At 38.3% G+C, this 22,702-nt stretch overlaps 1 protein-coding gene across 1 annotated transcript in view; it reads left to right on the forward strand.

Moving 5' to 3' along the window:
* Positions 1 to 10,336: 10,336 nt before the first annotated feature.
* Cdep (Chondrocyte-derived ezrin-like domain containing protein) overlaps positions 10,337 to 22,702 on the forward strand; it is a 510,959-nt gene continuing 498,593 nt past the window's right edge. Inside the window, exon 1 of the mRNA XM_067158544.2 lies at positions 10,337 to 10,446. The gene's annotated coding sequence lies outside the window, so the exon portion shown is untranslated. The remainder of the gene's footprint in view (positions 10,447 to 22,702) is intronic.

Consider the following 22,702-nt stretch of genomic DNA (forward strand, 5'->3'; position numbering starts at 1 on the left):
CACCTAGATACTTACAATGATCCCCAAAAGGAACTTTCACCCCATCAACGCAGTAATTAAAACTGAGAGGACTTTTCCTATTTGTGAAACTCACAACCTGACTTTTAACCCCGTTTATCAACATACCATCGCCTGCTGTCCATCTCACAACATTTTCGAGGTCACATTGCAGTTGCTCACAATTGTGTAACTTATTTATCACTCTATAGAGAATAACATCCTCTGCAAAAAGCCTTACCTCAGATTCCACTCCTTTACATATATCATTTATATATATAAGAAAACATAAAGGTCCAATAATACTGCCTTGAAGAATTCCCCTCTTAATTAGTACAGGGTCAGATAAAGCTTCACCTACTCTAATTCTCTGAGATCTATTTTCTAGAAATATAGCAACCCATTCAGTCACTCTTTTGTCTAGTCCAATTGCATTCATTTTTGCCAGTAGTCTCCCATGATCCACCCTATCAAATGCTTTAGACAGGTCAATTGCGATACAGTCCATTTGACCTCCAGAATCCAAGATATCTGCTATATCTTGCTGGAATCCTACAAGTTGAGCTTCAGTGGAATAACCTTTCCTAAAACTGTATTGCCTTCTATCGAACCAGTTATTAATTTCACAAACATGTCTAATATAATCAGAAAGAATGCCTTCCCAAAGCTTACATACAATGCATGTCAAACTTACTGGCTTGTAATTTTCAGCTTTATGTCTATCACCCTTTCCTTTATACACAGGGGCTACTATAGCAACTCTCCAACAACAGTGTGGTATGTCATTCTAAACCTTTGTAAATTTTATGACTCAAAATTTTCATTGATAATAATATTATTATTGAAATTTCTTCTGTCTGTCATTCACAGCGATTATGAAAAGACCGAGACTATTTCAAACAGCCGCAATTTGCAGCAGGTACATGTTGTTGTCTCCCGTTTACAAGAAAAATACAACAAAACTCATACAACCAGGAATTTGGTACCAGCATTGCCAGCTCTCCTGAAATTTCAGGAGATCTCCTGATATTTTTGCAACACCAGAAAACCCAATAAAACAAAAATCTCCCAAAATTTCTTCTAATCCAAATTTAAGGAAAATGAATAATAATAATAATAATAATAATAATAATAATAATAATAATAATAATAATAATAATAATAATAATAATAATAATAATAATGATAATAATAATAATAATAATAATAATAATAATAATAATAATAATTTATTATTTATAGTGTATATAGTTTTTAGTGTATATTATATATAATATATATAAATAAAAACAACAATCGGACAAAGGATCGATTGATGGTAATATAACGTATAATTTAATGCCCAGAGAATTTACCCAGTTCACTGCCTCTTCACTTGCCGCATGAAGTTCGTGGTATCCTCCCTGGAAGCTCTGAAGTGGGCATATCATTACAACATGGTGGACTGTCTGAGCCACGTCACTGCAGTCACAATGAGGGCTGAAAATTTTTCCCCACTAGTGGAGCCCGAAGTTGCATCTTCCAAGACCAGTCCGCACTCTGTTCAATGAAGCCCAGATACTTCTTGGCAAGTTGAACCCAGTAAGTTTCCTACAAGGGTCAGATATCAACCCTAGCTGGTCAGGGTTTGAAGCAGCGCACTCTTCCCTCCAGGCATTATTCATGTTGTACTGTGATTCAACCAGCCTCTTTCCTAGTTGCCATGATGGATGTCGAGATTTTAATCTTCCATACTTCTGAGGGTTGCAGTCATGATGAATCGGCAAGAGTGTATTTGCAGACCTGACAACACTGTTTGGTACTTTTTAAAGAAAATTACGTGTCTGAAGTTTTGCTGTTGGTGAGTGACAATGGGCAGAGAATAACATAGAGATGGTGACTCATAACACAATGCATTGGGTCTGTCATCATATTAGCAACATCATCTGTGCCAGCCAATGAGCATAGAATAAGATACAATAGAGAACCTCACCAAAGTGCAGCGAGAACTGAAGCCAACGTACACACGTGACCGCCATATTGTTTGGCTTACAATATTATAGATCGGTTGCTGTCTGTTATCAAACAAGTTACTCTATGTAAAGTTAATATGAAGGTATGGACTTATGGAAGAAATGAGAAATCTACATATAAATGGTGGGATGAGTTTGACTGTGGTAAAGCTAGACAAAAATATTGTTTGTGCAAATATTCTGATGAACTCAGCTTCAGAAACAATGCATTTTATGCCATGAATAGATCTGGAAATTTTGACACAACACTGATTCTTAAGCAGAGGCAATATCATCTAAATTTAGCCATCTCTGTCACAGGCAACAAGGCACAGGGAAAAGCTTGACCAAACTTTACATAGATTTTGGATGAACCTCCCCACTCCATGGATAACTACAAAAGTTCCCAGGTCCATAAACATTATAGTAGTATTACAACTACACTCAATATGCTTTGTGAGGAAATTTCAAGATTCCTGTTAAAATTCTATACACTTTACATGTATGTATCATGGGAATTATAATTCTTCCTAAGAAATTAATTTCAAATTTCAGACAGGCTTATTCATTCATTTATTTGGCTTCCATAGACTGTACAATTACATATTTTGAAATATGCCCACAGTATAGGAATTGTCGAGTGGTTTCTTAACACTAACAATAATATGTGCACAATAATGAACATTTTGAAAGAGGAGAAAATGGGGAAAAAAACATGAACACCAAATACCTCAATGTTGGGACAGCACATCCTAATTTTTTAAAATAATAAATAATAATAATAATCAATATTTACAAGACAAAATAAAAATCTATGAGTGTGGTGTTAACAATATGTACATAATCAATGTGACATCAACTTTTTTTTAAGGCTATATACTAGATATTAAGAACGTTTACAAGTTAATAAGTAATAGCATCATTACCAGCACTTCATCATGTATTCTTCTATACTATAGAAGCAGCTACTCAGCAGGAGGTTTTTTAAAGCTGTGGTAAATGAACTGAAGGGACTAAATATCTTTAATCTTATTTGGAAGCCTATTATATAATCTGATTCCAGCAGAGTCTATATGTCTCAAGGCAATGGTTTTACTCTTGTGCTCGATAAAAATATTATCTAATAACTTCATTGTCCGTATTGATGGTCAAAGTATTCGCAAATATAAAGACAGGAACTTTCCACCTAATCAATACATTTGTTCTATTATAAAGTACTTACGCTAATATGCTAATATGACTGTACCGGTTTTGACCCTTTTAGTGGGTCATCTTCAGATGAAGAACCTATCATCTTAATACAGTAATAACAACTTATAATGCTAAAACACAGCTTCTCCTAATTATGAATGACTTATGCTAACTTAAGGTGATGTAATATGGTAATAAAAATATGATTGGAAAAATGGTTTTTTAAAGTCTGCAAAGTTCACAAGTTCGTTTTGATGCTGATCTTGATGTTCACTCATTTAAACCAGTGTTGCATTGTTGACACACTTATTTGAAAACTTTTCAATGTTGAGCTGGTAAAATATTACTATGTTAATTGTGAATGACTAATGTTAAAATAATGATATATTATGATAATAAAACGTGCTTGAAGGAGTAACTTTGACAGTCTAGAAAGTTCACCAGTCCATTAAAACACTGTTCTTGATGTTTGTACATATTTTCACTCATTCAATCCATTGTATCAATGTTATACACGCAGAATTTATAAATACATCACTACGTAACTTAGCAATAAGAGATTTTATATTTTAAAATAGCTGTGCAACGGCCCATGGACACAAAAAAAGAATTCATTGAAACAACAAAATCAACATCAAAACACAAGGTTACTTGCCTTGTGAGCAGCAGCTTATGAGCATAAAACGTGAAAGGGGCCCAGAATGACTTGGGAATAAAGAGGTCAGGAACTTAATTAACACTTAAGAAGTTGCTAGGTCAAAGCAACTAAGGCTACCAAATATTTTTTTTTTTTTTTTTGCTAGGGGCTTTACGTCGCACCGACACAGATAGGTCTTATGGCGACGATGGGATAGGAAAGGCCTAGGAGTTGGAAGGAAGTGGCCGTGGCCTTAATTAAGGTACAGCCCCAGCATTTGCCTGGTGTGAAAATGGGAAACCACGGAAAACCATTTTCAGGGCTGCCGATAGTGGGATTCGAACCTACTATCTCCCGGATGAAAGCTCACAGCCGCGCGCCTCTACGCGCACGGCCAGCTCGCCCGGTGGCTACCAAATAAGAGACGAAATAAGAGGTTAAATCAAAATATTTACTTAAAGAATAATAATAAAATTCTCATGAACAATACCAATAGGAACTTGGTACCTTTCCTTTTTAAAATATCAATGAAAATAACAAGGAATTTGTGAACAGATACCTTTAAACAAAATACTAGTTAACATTAAATTGATCCATTCCAAAAAGAAGAGAAATATTGAAAAGCTGATACAACCCTAGATTATTACAATTATTTAAAACATTAAGAACTGGTACCTTTAAAAATTAAAAATTATTTTTAAAAATTCACTCCATTCATTCAACCATTTTTCTCTTTCTCCTCTGACAACCTGCTTCGATTCTTTTTTTGCCAACTTATAGAGTTCTTTGTCCTTATCTGTTAGACTTTTGAAATATTTTCTGTGGGCATTGTTCTTTTTAAGGACTGTGTCTCTTGTTTTATCATTCCACCATGGTGCCTCTTTCTATTTTCTTTTGCCATTTGTTCTTCCACACGTTTCCTCTGTTGTCTTGACCAAGCATTCCTTGAAATTTTTCCATTCTTCTTCAACTGTTTCAGTGTCTGTTTTTGGTATTCGCTGCTGGATCTTTCTAGATATTCTGTGGCCTTCTCTTTATCCTTCAATTTCCATACCTTTAATTTCTTGTCCTGGATGGTTCTTATTTCCTTCAACTTTTTAAACATGAAACAACTTAACAAGGAGATCACTATCAAGAGACAGACTTGGGATCACTTTCACATCCAGCAACATTTCTTGTATATGTGTATCCACCATAATGAAATCAATGATGGACTCCTGTTTCCCATTCCATCCATATTTGGTGATTTTGTGACTTTTCTGTTTGTGATACTAGGTATTACCAATAACTATGTTATTTCTCAGACAGAAATCTAGGAGTCTGCAACCCTCAGTGTTTCTTGGTCCCCATCCATGTGTTCCCATGATTCTCTCATAACCTTGCCTATCAGACCCTACTTGGGCATTCATGTCACCAATAACAATGGTTCCTTCACCTCTAACTTGCTCTTCCAAGGATTCTTTAAATAGGTCTTTCTCTGAACTACCACAACCTCTTTGTGGGGCATAGCACTGAATGATACTAATGTTATGGGTAGGGTTTAATTTCAGATTGTATTAGGGGCTGATGACCTAGATGTTAGGCCCCTCTAAACAACAAGCATCATCATCATCAATTTTAGATTGACTTGGACAATCCTGTCAGATTTGAAATCTATGTCTATTACATGCTGTTTCATTGAATGGTCCATTATAACACTCACTCCATTCTTAGCTGAACTTCCTCCCAACCTTCTCTGAGTTCTTTTGACCCTTGCCCCTTCCTCTTGGTTTCACTCAGTCCTAGTACATTAATATTCCTCATTTTCATCAAATCAACACACTCGTCTGTTTTCCCTGTCAAAGTAATGATATTCAGAGTTACTACTCTGATTGTGGTCATTGTCTTGCAGATTTTAGTTCTCTTGCTGGATCTTGATGGAGCATTGAGCGTTGAGCTGTCATTAATATCAATACCAGGAGAACTTGTGTCCTTATTGGGTTTGTTTAACAGTCCGAGGCTTCTTTTGGTTTTGAAAGCAATTAAAATTTCTCTCTTCCACTGACTTGCTGGGCCTAATGTTTCAGAGGATTTTCTATAAGGGGTTGTCTCCCTTAGCCTTTGGCAGTCCCCTGCCTCACTGCAAGGCAACAGCTGATGAGTTTATGTGTCATTTCCTACACAGAGGTCTCATCTAACCTTCTAAGGGCAAACTCCTCCACCCATAGATGTTGGTTTTCCCCTAGTTTGTCGGGTTTGGTATCGGCCGCCCAACCTTCGACCAGACAGTCGCAAGTAGTACCGTCTTACTGTCACATACGGTAGCAGAGTCTTTCCTGACCTGACCTTATATGCACACATGCAAATACATCAAAGGAAAATAAAATTAGAAAATCCTGAAACACTAAATATTAAGGCAATGGCCTTAGTTTACAAGGGCACTAGCCCGGAGTATCACACTCCATCCTCCCAACACTTAAATACCAGTATGTTTTGTAAGATACACACCAAGCGACCTCCATGTAGTACCATGGTTGAAGGACAAGTCCATGTCAGGCTGTAGCTCACAGTTCAGAAAGGAGTTATGCGCATGTTCGCCAGTATTGATTTTCTTATTGAATGAATAGAATGATTCCAGCTCGACGTAATAATGGCAATAATAAATTTAAATATATTGACATTGTAGATCGCACCATTAACAGCTGTCCCAAACAATGGATGATAAGGAGAGATAAAATCCCAGTACACAAGCCAAACAAGTTCAAAGAAATATGGTTCCCCCAAACTCATGTCACAATCTGTTTATGAGACAAAACAATCCGTTTTATGAAAATACTTTTTCTTCAGCAGAAGCTGGACTTTGAGTTCAATGTGCAAGTGGCACATATTTTGCAATACTGTATCATTGCAATTTTCCTTTAATAAAATTTTGTTTTGTGTGTGTGAAATAACTCTCTTAATACACAACACCAATCAGGGTTGTCAGATACCTGAAACCAAAATATGGGACAGACGTGTGATCGAGGAAATCAACGGGCTTGTATTCTACAAGTTATAAACTTCGTTCCAAAATGATACACTTATTATTAAGTTGACATCATAGTGCAATTTATTAATGCTTGCCTTAACATTTATATACAGACTGAAACTTCCAGTACAGAGCAAGCTGTCCGCACAGTTTGGGTCATGTAGCTATGAGCTTGTATTCGGGAGACAATGAGTTCAAACCCCACTGTCTGCAGTCCTAAAGATGGTTTTCCCTGATTTCCCATTTTACATCAGGCAAATACTGGGACTGTAGCCTGTCTTGAAGCCACGGTCGATTCCAAGCCTAGCCCTTTCCTATCCCATCGTCACCGTAAGACCTGCCTCTGTCAGTGCAATGTAAAACACATAGAAAAAAAGTTTATTTAATTATTCATACCAATTCTGTCAATTTCAATATGTTTTCATTTAACTGAAGTGTTGTTAAAAGTTTCTTGTCATTCTGAACAATTTCATAAATATCTCTGCATGACGTTGAAGGAAAATTTTTCAGAAATGAATGGCTTATACCTAATCAAGTCAACAGAACATAATATTTCTCACAGCTGACAATTTCACACAAACACACAGTGAACTCAGACTACCTTAGGTAGCTGTCTGCTATTATATATCTTATTCACCAGGACGGACAACCCCAGAACTGCAAACAATAAAATAAGAAACAACTAAAAAAATCTAAGAACTCACACCAGATAAAGAATCCAAGGAGTGAAGAAATCTGACCTCTTTGAAAGAAAGAAGAAAAGCTCTTGGTACTTATCAGAGGTGGAAACACTGATGTATTTCTCTCGAGGTTCAAAGTACGGGACAATTGCCGTCCTGGATAGGAACTGTCCGGGATGCGGGGGATTTAACACAAATGCGGTGCTGTCCCTTAAAATCAAGGATATCTGGGAGCCAATGTAAGTCAATGCAGCTGTTTCCAAACCAATGATAAATTCACTTCTTCTCAAACCCACACCAAAGACAACAGCTTTACGTAACGTCTCACTATCTGGATCTTCTTCTATTTGTTCCAGAAGCCTGACATGTAATATTAGTTCCTGAAATACAATGAAGCTATCATGTCTTCCTACTAAAAGCCATACGACATTTCATTTCATCCAATGAGTAGGACAAAATGCTTTTTACTTGGTTCTTTTTGACTCACTGATACCAGGTTTGAAGAGTAGACATTCTTTTTGCAGAAGCAGATACAAATGTTGCCACCGATGAGATAAACCCTGAGCCTGAAAATCTTGAAACTTTTAGCTTTCAACCTGTTGACAAGTGCACCAAAGGACAGTAAATAGAGTGAGCACGGCATTTGCCGTTCGGTCCCATATGAGGGAGCATGGCATTTGTCGTTTTAGGCTAGTACTGAGAACTTTATTGACCTACTCTGAGGCACTGATTGTAATGAGCAGTGTGCACATTTAACGGAGTAATGGCAGAGAAGTGTTCTCGGCTGTCTGTGGCCTGGTCATTCCAGCACTGGAAATTCGGACTGTTAGATCAGCACAGTAGTACTGTTCAGTAAAAGTGACAAAATGTGTGGTTTTTCAATTGATAGAATATTTTATAAGATAACATTGCTTTTAATCACTACATTCCTACTGACGTCATTGTATTGACTTATGTTGACTTGAGTTGGGAAAACTACAAAGACAATCTTTCTGAGAATTCCATAGTGAAGCATGGGTTCATCAGCTAGTCGTCTATATAACACTAATCAGAGAGAAAAAATGGAAGGGATCTGCCACTTCGAAAAATGAAGATATCGGCCAAAGGAAAATAAGGGCCATGAAGGGCGTGAGAATGAAAGACTCACTAGGTCTTGAGTGCTCTGATACCGTTGGGGTCGGAAAAGAACAAGAGTTGACCAAGGGAGGTCGGATAGGACAGATGAAAGTGAGGAGCCTGGGACAAGTAAGTGGACTCAGGACTCAGCTACGGGCCTGTGGTCACCAACCCATGTTCACAAGTTAAGGGCCCCTTTTAGTCGTCTCTTACGACAGGTAGGGGATACAATGGGTGTTATTCTACTGCCCCCACCAACAGGAGGACAAAATAGGACGAACAAAAAGGTACCGTAGGTCCGTGTGTGAAGAGGGAGCAACAGAAAGAAGAGACAATACAGTCATAAAAATACTAAAGGACAAGGACAATCTCCATATACATTGCCGTCGACAAATAAATCATTTCCCTTGTCCTGTGTTTTCAGGCCACTGCAAATGTCAAACTTTTGATAATGATGATAGAACTTGAAAATCTAAATTAATCATCATATAGCATAGTACACACACTGAATTAGTTATCACTCTACAGATACAATCGCTGCTGCGCTGCAATAAAAAGAAATCGCAGGAAATAAAAGAAATCATCCAGCGCAGTGGTGTTAAAGAAGATACCAATCACATTACAGCGATTACATTCCCCCGCTAAATCGCAATTCCGAAGGGCTCCTGCCGGAATTCTCTCTATTGTTTTCTTTTAATCGAACGATACAGTAGAATCACAGTCCATTCGCCTACGATTATAAATATTAAAGTTAAGAAGAATGTACCGGTACTAGCGGTTTGATATTAGATACCGATGAGTCTTTCCACCTAAAGATTATAGTATCAAAAATATACATTCAAAAGTCGTGCTCGGTGGAATTTGCACGCAACTTTGGTAAGTGCTGCTACCTGAGGGATTCATAACAATACTTGCAGTTTTACCAATGGCAGTATAGTCAAATGGTAAGCGCTCGACATTTAAATAGCGATATGTGACGCTTTATTTATTGTTGGAAATTTTCGCAAAAAAAAGAACCACATAAAAACTAACTGGATGCAGTATATTGATGCGATTCACATTGCACAAGACGTAATAGGTTCATTGTTATAACTTATCTATGAAACTAAAAGGAATAATAATATTCCCGAGGAGAAATGAGGAGGTTAGGACGTACAGATAGTAATATTTATTGACAAACAGAATATTTCATTCTGTCATTTACCTACGATGTATATAATGCATATTCCGTTTACTACGGACGAGATTTCTACGTGGAACTCGTAGGATTTCGTGGTACTAAATTAACAGTACTTGATGAATTTAAGCAAAAAAGTTATGAATACGACAATGCCTTCATTTTTCCTGCTTCTGACACAGTTACAAAGTCACAAGTATGTTTCTAACACCCTAATCTTCTCATTTGAGAAATGTATACAAACAGATGGCATCGACATTTCATACATTCCATAACTTTGATTGCATTCGGGCGGTAGCCATCATTAATTTCGGTCCAGAGGTTAGATTGTTTTCCCCTAGGGTAAACTCAACTGATGTAATCAATATCACAAAACCTTGGATTGCAATATTTCCAGCACAATTTATAACCTTTAAATATTCATTACTTGTTTTATATGCATGACTGGAAAAAGTTCGCATTACAACCGCAGCTCTGCATAAAGACCGGACCGAGGTGGGGTAGATGTTCAATAAACGTAACAGCTCTGTGTAGCCTGGAGTTTTCATGACTGTGGGTGTGAGAATCGAGTGCACTGTGCTTTCGCCGTCAAAATATTTGGATATATCACCTCACGGAATCCTGCTTCTAAATGTGTGACAGATATGGGAGTAAGTGATTCGACTTGATTCATTTTGTGTATTTTATGAAAGATTTGCATGTTTACTGTTCTGTAATTTCAATTTCATTGCCTTGAGCTGGTGGGCGGCTCTAGCTCAATAAGAAAAACAAGAGCACGGGGCAATTCTGCATCTACTTTTTAAGGAAATGTCAAATGGTTTGTGAATGAAATTGAACTGTTGGCAGTGTGATATATCATGCTTGAAGCTTAACAATTCGCATAGATGTACGACATACTGCTCTAGATGTATATTGTCAGTTTTTTGTTACTTCTGTGACAGTACCGGTTTCTCTTAATAACCTTATTAGGAGATTTGTGACAGATGTGGTTTCGCTTTCATCTTCGGAAAATAAACGTGCACGAGATGAGATGGACATTCTTCGAAAACTTGTGAAAATCCAGACCTGTACGTTTACTACAAGGAAGAAGGAAGATTCGTTGTATTTCGTACAGCCTTTTTTATTTGGTGTATGTTTCGTATTTCAGAAGATTGCCATTGTAAGTGAAGTGAAGATATTACTTGCGGATTTGATTATCTTTACGGTAGAAAATATAATGCAGATAGTGTCCCGTGTTGGTACAATTGCCGTTCAGTGTTTTTTCCCTGCGAGTTGTTGTTACTTGACCTTCTGTTGGTGAAAGTTATTAAAAAAAAGAAGTTCATGCAGCGTAATGAAGTCAAGGTGACAGATTCTTGTATTTCCGTCTGTGGATCGCCCTTTTCGTACATAGTGTCTTTTAGTAAACATTAACGATTTCAATAATTACTTTAATCTGTTGCCATAATTTTAGTATTTTATTTGTTTTCGTGTGCATTATTGCTTTGTAAAAAAATGTAGATGCTTTTTCTTTTCATCTTGTTAACTCACCGTAGATATAGTGGATTACATATTAACAATTGAGATAACTCTCAGCACAGGAGTATTGTCAAGCAGAATAGTGATTCTGGTAAAGATCAAAGTTTGAAACTACTTTTCTGCCTAATCAGTTCCTTGATTTTAGAAAGTGGATGTTCCTCTAAAGTGTAAGTTTCTTGTAAAGATAGTACAACTCATAGGTGTTACTCTGATGGTTTATCATTTAAACGTCATGGTATGTCAGCAAGTGACAGGTGCTCACATATGATGCATACTGCAGCTTCTACACTGCCAACTAAATTTGTCTATGCTTGAAAAGTCACATGATTTGTATTGTAATATCTGTTTTAGTTTGATTAATTATGATTTTGGTGAGCTTATGTTAGACATGATTGCTAATTCAAGTACCAGGTATCATAGTCTTCATATGAAACGTAATCTTAGGTCTCATGTTTGACTATTATCACTGTCTTCTTATTAATGAGGTTTTTTTCTCTTTACGTCGCACCAACCCAGATATGTCTTATGGCCTAGGAATTGGAAGGAAGCGGCCTTGGCCTTAATTAAGGTACAGCCCCGGCATTTGCCTGGTGTGAAAATGGGAAACCACGGAAAACCATCTTCAGGGCTGCCGACAGTGGGGCTCGATCCCACTGTCTCCCGATTACTGGATACTGGCCGCACTAAAACGACTGCAGCTATCGAGCTCGGTAAATGAGTTTTTACTATTGCCTCCGTCTGCATTAGTTCTTGCATCTTATTGTTATGCAACATGTATGATAGAATTGGGCAACAGGTATTTAATGTTTATTGATTTCTGTGACATTCCTGAGAAAGTCATTATTCTAACCTCTGCTGGTCCATTATTTACGTTATCGGAGTAGGCCTACCCTGTATATTTCCATTGAGTTGATTATATATTAGCTAAACTTGTCATTTCATGGCCTGTTTTTCAAACTGATGAGACACTGCAGAATTACCAGCTTTTATCTTCTTAGTGTTTATGCCACGGAGAGGTTGACATTGGTCAACTGTTGTTTTCTTCTGACCCCTTCAGTATTACATTTGTGAGTCTTAGGGAGTCTTTCGTTTTTGATATCCTTCATGACCCTTGCTTTTCTTTCATTGATACTTTCACTGTTACAAGAATTGGACCTCCTAATTTTCACTGCCGATTAGAGTTAAGTGGGTTTAGGGTGACCAGGTGCAAATAGATAAAAAAGAGGAAAAAACTATTTTAAAAAGCAGACAGTGCCACAAAAAGAGAACAGAAAATCTTCAATTTAGAGTTAGAATTTAGTCATATATTCTAATTTTTGCAAACATAAAGAAACTGTACCCATTTTCATATTAAAGAGTAAACTCTTACAGAATTTTGACAATGAAACTAATTTATAAGCCTTGCTGGTACTTTCCTGAAGATCCAGTTGCCTTCAGGAGTATTGAAGTGTCTAACATATAAAAAGATACACATGTAAATTCCTTTAGATTATATTGAACGATTAAGAGGATTTTCACAGATTCTTCCTGTTTACAGTCTATTGTGCTGAGATCAATGAAAATACTCTTCCTACTTTTTCATTGTGCCTTGGTAAGCCTGTGGGAAAAACTTATTCTGCAAGTTTTAATATCTCTGAACTATAGAATCAACTTAGCCCATTTCTGACTACAAGGTAACTTGTTATATTCAGTGTCGTGGCTTACATCATTCAGGAACACCAGGCGAGTTGGCCGTGCAGTTAGGGGCGCGCTGCTGTGAGCTCGCATGCGGGAGATAGTGGGTTCGAACACCACTGTCAGCAGCCCTGAAGGTGGTTTTCCGTGGTTTCCCATTTTCACACCAGGCAAATGCTGGGGCTGTACCTTAATTAAGGCCATGGCCGCTTCCTTCCCATTCCTAGGCCTTTCCTGTCCCATCGTCGCCATAAGACCTATCGGTGTCGAGCGACGTAAAGGAATTGCAGAGCTGATCAAAAGAAATGACCTCACCAAATACAGCGTACATTTTTCAACATCACAACAATAAATATTACTTTCAGCACCATCTACACTGCCTGACAAAAAAAGAAAAATTAGGCACCCAGAAGGAGTGGTCCAATATTATCCCATTTCAGTAAACGTGCATACCATTGATGTGCGTTACAAGATATGTGCAAGTAAATGGTTAGATGTACAAGGATCTGTAATGTGTTGAATACCCACCAGGGTGCATTCGTGATGGCACCGTCCTGTTGTTAAGTTGTTACCAGCCAACTGCTGTCAGTCAGACAGTTAAGCAAGACATGCAGAGAGGACTACTCACAGTACGAAGGACCCGCGATGCCTCGCAGGCGCATTAGACATCCTATCTACCAATTGACAGCATTTGACAGAGGCCGCATTGTGGGACTGCACGAGGCTGGTTGGTCGTATTGTGCTATTGCCAGGCATGTGGGCTATTCAGATGTTACAGTGGCCCGATGTTGGGCTGAGTGGGTACATTCGTATGGGGACCTTCGTATGGTGTGCCAAGCATAAAGGGATTCCATTACTTCGGCACCCGCCATCCGTGGACATGTACTGGAGACTCTAAAACATCCTGCGAGTTCCCGCACAGTGCCTTGACGACTCAAATCCTCTGGATTGAGGTTCTACCGTCCCGAGCGTCGGTTGCCATTGACACCAGAACATCAACGCCTGAAGGTGGTTTTCCGTGGTTTCACAATTTCACACCAGGCAAATGCTGGGGCTGTACCTTAAGGCCACGGCCGCTTCCTTCCCATTCCTAGGCCTTTCCTGTCCCATTGTCGCCATAAGACCTATCTGTGTCGGTGCGACGTAAAGCAAGCAAGTAGCAAAAGCCATCACGTAGTGAAGAATACCTGTAAAAACGAAACAGTAAAACAGATTACCCCAAAATAAGCAGATTCAATAAAAAAGGAGGATATCCTACTTTTTAAATAATCCACCCGGACCCCGGACAATGGTCTAAAAAGGACATCTCTGGATAAAATAGGACGTCTGGTCACCCTAAATGAGGTGGTTGCCTAGTTGTACTTACACAATACAATCACCACCACCAAAAACAGCTTATACCTAATTTATATATAAGATAACTGCAGTAAGAGTTGCACACAATGTGTTAATAATAATTTTGTGTAGCAATTTCTAGCCAAGTGCAGCCCTTGTAAGGCAGACCCTCCGATGAGGGTGGGCGGTAACTGTGTGTTATTGTGGTGGGGGATAGTGTGGTGTGTGAGTTGCAGGGATGTTGGGGACAGCACAAACATCCAGCACATTGGAATTAACCAATGAAGGTTAAAATCCCCGATCTGGAATCGAACCCGGAACCCTCTGAACCGAAGGCCAGTATGCTGATCATTCGGCCAACGAGTCGGACACACAATGTGTTGAAGGTACTATTCTGAGCAGAACTTTGATAGCCAGTCTATTCTTTGCATTACAGACCATTGTATGGTACCTATCACAATCTTTCTTGCACAGATTGCAGATGCAATTCGGGCACGGTTTGTGAAATTGGTTGTTTAAAAATATCTTTATATGAAATCTGTGGCCTGCGAAGCATGCTACAAGGTGTGTACTAAGCTTGTGTAGTCATCATGGCATCTGTAGAGTAGAAATCAGTAGAATTTATGAAAGCCTGTTCAAGATGGTGGTCCAAGTAAAACATAACATTAAACAAACTTGCATTTCTCAACAAGCTTAAATCCAAATTACCAGGTTATTGATTAAACAGTGATGTAAACAGAAAACATTGTCTCTAATGTTGCCGGGCTGAGTGGCTCAGACGGTTAAGCCGCTGGCCTTCTGACCCCAACTTGACAGGTTTGATCCTGGTTCAGTTCGGTTATATTTGAAGGTGCTCAGATACATCAGCCTCGTGTTAGTAGATTCTTGGCACGTAAAAGAACTCCTGCGGGACAAAATTCTGGCATCTCGGCGCCTCTCAAAACTGTCAAGAGTAGTTAGTGGGACTTAAAAACAATATTATTGTCCTAATGTTTGTGTTTGAAATTAATACACTGCTCCTCTTGACAATTCATAATGAAATCAGTTCTGCTGCAAACATCCTGCGCTGTTCAGCCTTAGCACTGGTTTTCTCTACTGCCAACTATTGTGCTCCAGTGTGGTGGCTTAGTAGCCCGTATACGAAGTATATTGACCCACAGTTGAATGCCAGCATGCGTCTTATATTTGGCACCATCAGATCAACTCCAGTCCACTGGCTCCCACTGTTGTGTGTAATAATGCCACTTACGAAGATCCAGTGCTCTTGTTCGAGTGTACAACCCATTCTAAATGACCTACCAGTTCGTAGTCTCCAAAGACTGAAATCACAACATCCACCCCTTTGTGATGCTGCTCCGAAGACGTCCAACTTCAGTGCTTTGGAGGAGTGGAAACGCCGCTGGAATAACTCTCCTGACTTGCCCCTACATAACATCTTAAGAGGGGGGGAAAAAAATTAGCTAACAGATCCCAACTGCTGCGTGCAACTTGGGCCAGACTGAACAGGATCAAGACAAGTCATGGAAGGTGCAGGAATTCTCTCTACAAGTGGAACTTCGTACCATCTCCAGAATGTGACTGTGGAGACCCTCGCCAGACTATTCCTCACATTGTAACCAAGTGTCAAATACAGGCTTATCCAGGTAGATGGGAAGACTTCCTATCTCCAACAGTGGATTCAAAAGTTGGACATTCAGATTTAACAGATAACACTAAATGCCTGAAGTGAATTAATGTTTTTTTATTATTGTTTATTATATATATAATTTTCTTGCCATACACTAATAATAATAATTAAATCAATATTCAGTAAGAAAGAAACCACTTTTCCCTTTGCAAAAATTAAATTATACATCATCGGCTGCTAATTTCAGATGGAAACCAGCCATTCGACATAGCGTGCGCTTTTGCTAGGTAATATTGTTTGACCATCCATTCATACCTCACATCATTGCCTGCATGGTTGCTGTGGTTACACTTCCACCTCGCATTTTTGTTGCGTGACGTTACACAAATTTTCGTAGGACTCCCAGCCAAAAGACATATTTATATCACATCGTGGAATTGCTCTGGATGAGCTTTTAAGTATTGAAAACATGAAGAAAGCCTGTTACCATTATGTAGGTAGTTCTCTTCTCGGTCCCTTCATTATTGTTATTTCGTTATGGTGATTTCCAAATTTGTACGTTCCTCATCACCAGATGTTTCATTCCAGGCTTGTGTCATTGTTATACTTTCATAATGTGTGGACACCTGTTATGTGACTCCCTCTCAGAGATGGAAACATTCATCGGAGCATTAGTTATGAAAATGGTCAGTTGTCATGGATGTGCCGGTAATGAACCTCGCCAAATGCATGCATGTTTGAAAAATACAATGTCTCGAGGCTGAGTAAGTCCAGTACGTTTTGATGGTATTAGCTGCTTTTCAAACTGAACTTTGTTTATTGGTGCGGTAGAATGTTATCATCTTGGTTACATGACCAAAAATCAACAAGGAGATGTCGACTCTCATAAGTCATCATCAATTTTCCTTTTCCAGCTCCAGCTGGGTTGGGATGTTAATGGCACCTTTTCGTCTTCTTCTATCCAATTGCCATTGCTGCTCCTCAGCGGTGTTCGAATTCAGGTTCCTTTGCTGTTATTCGTGATTGAATCCAACCACATTAGTTTACCTTCTGTTCTCTTTCCTTCATTTTATCTTACCTTTTCCACTTTTGTTTCCTTCCGTTTTCAATCATCTTAATATGTGCAGACCATCTCAGTTTATTTCTCTCCGTTCTGTCACAAAAATAGTTGATCAAAATATTTGTTGAAGAAGAACTTCAAATCATTCTTCAACATGATAACTGTTATTTTGACCATTGCTGTAATAACAGATAGATCATCTGGCTTGCCTGCAGAAAATTACATTATTTTGAAACGGGAGTCTTCTGAATCTTACGTCGTATTACTTGTAATTAATTGTCAAGGCAGGGACCACCAACCTGCACCTAAAAGTATATTTACTTTTATAAGCCAGTATAAGGACAAGCCCATGTACTTGGCATTCATAGATCTAGAAAAGGCATTTGATAATGTTGATTGGACCAAGCCATTTGAGATTCTGAAGGTTATCGGGATCAGATCCTTACTGAGAAAGATTTATCTACAATCTGTATAAAAATCAGTCTGAAGTAATAAGAATCCAGGGCTGTGAGAAAAAAAAAAAAAAAAAGCAGTGATCCAGAAAGGAGTGAGACAAGGCTGCAGTTTGTTCGCCTTCCTTTTCAGTGTTTATGTAGAACAGGCGGTAAAGGATATGAAAGAGGAACTTGGAAACGGAATCACAATCCAAGGAGAGGAAATCAAAACCTTAAGATTTGCTGATGATATTATTTTATTTGAGACTGCAGAAGATCTGGAGATATTCCTGAATGGTATGGACAGTCTGGGGGGAAAGAGTACGAGATGAAAATAAATAATTGTCGTAAACAAAAGTAATGGAGTACAGTCGAATGAAGTCAAGTGATGCAGGATATATTAGATTGGGAAGTAGATAAATATTGTTTCTTGAGTAGTAAAATAACTGACAATGGCAGAAGTAAGGAGGACATAAAAATGCAGAGTAGCACAAGGTCTTTCTTGAGAAGAGAAATTTGCTCACTTCAAACATTGATATAGAAAGATGTTTTTGAAGACTTTTGTATGGAGCGTGGCATTGTGTGGAAGTGAAACATGGACTGTAACTAGCTCATGTGGTCAACAGTTTGTATCCTGATTCATAATGGTAAGCAACTAATTAAACCTCTAGCAACATTAGAGTACTGAACTACTGGTGTCTGTAGCGCATTACAACTGTCTTGCCTGGGGTTCGCTATTGTTCAGTTCAAGAAGCGAACATCTAAGAATAACTTAAAAATTATATTTAAGCTGTCCGCCTATTCAGTACATATATAATTTATTAAATCTAGTGCACATTTCTTCCCCTGAGGGTCATTATCAGCTAAATAAATCACACAATACATCAGATATAAAATTACATTACTAGATTGGTAAGACAAATTAAAAACACTTTTATACACAAGGGAATTTAATTTTTTTAAATCACATCAGCCTCGTGCTGGTAGATTTACTATCAGGTAAAAGAACTACTAAGGGACTAAATTCCGGCACTTCGGCGTCTCCGATAACCGTAAAAGTAGTTAGTGGGATGTAAAGCAAAATAGCATTATTATTATTATTATTATTATTATTATTATTATTATTATTACAAAACATAAAAATATTATTAATATATATATATATATGTGTGTGTGTGTGTTATGAATTATTTTGAAGGAATCTGATGAAATTTGTAAAGAATTATGCATGTCAATTTATAATAACCAACTCAGTTTTTTCCATGTATGCACGAGCTTTTTATGAATTTATGTCCTGTGTTTGAAAGGCTGAAAAACTTGCAGGTTATTTTAACTAATTGTAAGTTGACACCAAAAAGCATGGCTTCCATCTTAACCAAACAAAAACCAGTTCCACATACCTGTGGTAACTGGTTTGTAACAGGACTACTGGCTGTTTACAAGTAGGAGTGCTGTTCCTAAGAAGACCTGGAAAGATTTTTAAAAGTCGTAGAATATTGTTGTAAATAAGGCCCGGATGTTGATGACGTAAATAATATTTTAAAATGTTTAAAATGACTTTATTAAATGACCTAAAATGATAAAAATGCATTATACAATTAGGCCCCTACTTTAAAAAGGTAATGTTTAAAAACCCTTCAGAAAACAATAGGCTAGACACAAACTTACAAAGTAGATAATATAGGCCTTTTATTTGGAGGTTGCTTGAAGACAAAGAATAGACAATACAATAAATATTGATTGAAAAAAAGAAAGTCTAGAAAAACATTTTTAAAATTATAAGAACCAACTTGAGAAATTAATTTCTACAAAATTTAAAATATACATGTGATTCAGAAACAGTCTGGAAAGAACAAGAAAAAGACTACTTAATATTATATTGAAATCTTTTATTTCAGTATTTGTGTAACCATCTGTTAAGGCTTTCAGACTTAATTTCTTAAAATAATAATGGTACCATAACATGAGAAAAAAAGGGGGACAAAATGACCTAAAGAGGAAAAAATCTCCAAAATATGACTGAAAAATTCTCCAAAATTAAAGAAAATGCTCTTAAAATATAAAACAACCAAAAAATGCAAATAATGCAAAATAAAATGTATGTATTTGCAATCTAGGTGCCATGAACAGAGGATGTGTGAGCATTGTACCTTACCACTCTATAAAAAGATGACATGTCATCAACATCCAGGCCGTAATTGAAAATATTAAGAATTTCCTGCAGATACTTCTTCATTTGTATTTCACAATGTGGGCCATACTACCATAACCACTTAGGCTACTAGTATAGGACTAACAGTTTAACAAATATATTGTTTCAAGACCCTCACAATTACCTATAAAGAACAAGGCAGTGTCTCTAGGAGAATTAATAAATAATACCCTTATAGTGTATTTTATTGATTCAAGTAATGGTACTTGAAACAGTAAGTACCTCCTGGCAAATTTTACAGATCTAGTTCTGACAAACCTTTTAATATGACATATTAAGTACCGTATAAGAAACTTGTATATGTTTGCAGTAATTGGGGTTAGTTCCTGTTCTATACCACTTTTATTAGTAAATAATATCCCTTCATTTGATGTTTATTCATTTATCATACGCAGTTACAACAAATTTGTCAGTACATTTCTGTGGAAATGCCTCTGCAGAGCTCTGTATACTTTCCGTGCCAAAAAGCCCATTGCTAAACTTCTATTAATTACCATAATTATGTAGATCACTGAGAAGTTGAATGGGGTCTCAGTCGTCTAAAGCAGGAGTAGGGAAAAGTATGAAGAGCTATTTTCCCATATGTACTTTACTTTGGGGATGCCAAGCAAAATGCATATTTGAATGTTCAACTTCCATATACACTCATGTTCTTAAAAACCGGAACACCTTGAAAGACTAGAGTTGGGAAGTTCATATTCACCGGACATGTGCATTAGTATGTTCTGAAGAAATGATTAGCATTTGAACCATGTTGGCTCTACGGTTCAAGGTTCACATCGATATCTCGGCGCACCACCACCGACTGGTAAAATGTGCCCGCGGCTCTCGTCACTATAAAGCGAAGGTAATGGATCAGTGTGACTTGAGCAGACTTGCAGGATGCCTCGCAGGCGTATGCGAGAACCGCACCGTCAAATGAATGAGTTTGAAAGAGGGCGCATTATTAGTATGAGAGAACGTAATGCATCCATCCAGGAAATAGCTGTTGGTGTGGGACGAAGTCTGTCGGCAGTATAACGGGTGTGTACAGAGTGGTTCACAGAAGGCCGTAGAACACGACGAGATGGGTCTGGTCGCACCACCCAGACCACTCCCCGAGAAGATCCGACATCTTATACGAATGGCATTGCAAGACAGATCTGCGTCCTCCTCGGCTCTGGCGCACAGTGTAACACATCGTACATTATCAGGAGTGACGGTCCGTCGCCGTTTATTACGGTCTGGGTTACCGGTACGTCGTCCACTTCCCCGCCTACCTTTGACTAATGTGCATAAATCTGCTAGACTGCAATGGTGTATGGATAGTGTTTTCGGACGAAACCAGGTTCTGTTTGTTTGAAAATGATTGCCGCATTTTGGTTCGCCGCAGACGGGAGGAGAGGCATTGACTACATTCGCACAAGACATACAACGCCAACTCGAGACCTTATGGTGTGGGGTACTATTGGGTATAGCCATAATTCACAGTTGGTGCGTGTCCATGGCACTGTGTCCAGTTTGACCTACGTGCATGGCATCCTGCGACCCGTACCCATACCCTTTCTGCATGACACCCCAGACGCCATATTTCAGCAGGAGATTGCGCGACCACACGTTGCTGCACGAACACGTGCCTTCTTGTTGTCACAGGATGTTAGACTGTTGCCCTGGCCCACTCGATCACCGGACTTGACGCCAATGAAAATGTGTGGGATATGGTGAAACGGCGGGTGTGGCACTGTGACCCAATGCCAACCACCAAAGATGAACTGTGGAACCAGGTGAATGCAGCATGGATGGCTATACCCCGGGAGCCATTCGCGCATTATACGCGTCGATGCCATCACGCATGGAATAAGTTATCAGTGCCCATGGAGGACCTAGTGCCTACTACGCAACAGGACACAGGCTGAACCTAGGTGACTAAAATGCTAATCGTTTCTGTAGAACATACTAATGAACATGTCCTGTGAATATGAACTGCCTATCTCTAGTCTTTCAAGGTGTTCTGTTTTTTATGAACATGAGTATATTAGTGTCAAATTGGCAATAAACTGATTTTAGATGTACTGTAATAAACAAAACTATAAGATTATCGTTCTAAAGGATACGTGTTTAAAATGGGCCAATTGTTAAACACTGATTTCTGAAGATATTAATGGAATCGCTCGAGAAAAACGTAACTTGGCATAAATATAAATACCCTGCAAATTGCACAGTTAATTTCAGTTCGATATCATTAGTGTGAAACTTGACTCTGCATTATGCCAGCCAACTTGATATAGTCAGGAATTTAACTAGAGATCGCTGTACATAAGCAGTTACCAAAATTAAAATCAGTTAATCTTGATTCGGGCCTTTCGTTGACAGATATAAAGAATCTTTCATTAAATCTTTTGAAGGTTTTATTGATGATATTAAACCACCATTTATTTTCTTGTCATGGGATAATAACTACTCATATTATTACATGTGTACCTGTTATATTGAAAAATGTTGTGTTGTATTCCGGATCCGTGTGGTCACCCGCAATTGGCGTCCGGATTTCTGTTTTGTTGAGAAAAAATAAAAAGTATTTTCTTAAATGATTTCATAGAACTTGGAAATTTATCGAACATTTCCCCTGATACATTTTTCGAATCCCTATATTTTATTCGCAAGTTGGTAGCAACAGACATGAAAGTAGTGACGTATTCGCGAGATAGTAGGTTCGAACCCCACTGTCGGCAGCCCTGAAAATGGTTTTCCGTGGTTTCCCATTTTCACACCAGGCAAATGCTGGGGCTGTACCTTAATTAAGGCCACGGCCGCTTCCTTCCCACTCCTAGCCCTTTCCTGTCCCATCGTCGCCGTAAGACCTATCTGTGTCGGTGCGACGTAAAACAACTAGCAAGAAGAAAGTAGTGAGAATTATTTCTGGTATAAGCAGGTGGAAGCAATGACGGGAGGGAACTCGGATTGAGGAGAAAAATACTTTGGGGGACTAAACAACGTCATAGAATAACTTGCAAATAGAGGCTTGTGAAGAGCATAGTTACGTCAAAGGGGCTTGCAGGCGAACAGA

The sequence above is a fragment of the Anabrus simplex genome, chromosome 14 (genome assembly GCF_040414725.1).
Source record: "Anabrus simplex isolate iqAnaSimp1 chromosome 14, ASM4041472v1, whole genome shotgun sequence".
NCBI lineage: Eukaryota > Metazoa > Arthropoda > Insecta > Orthoptera > Tettigoniidae > Anabrus > Anabrus simplex.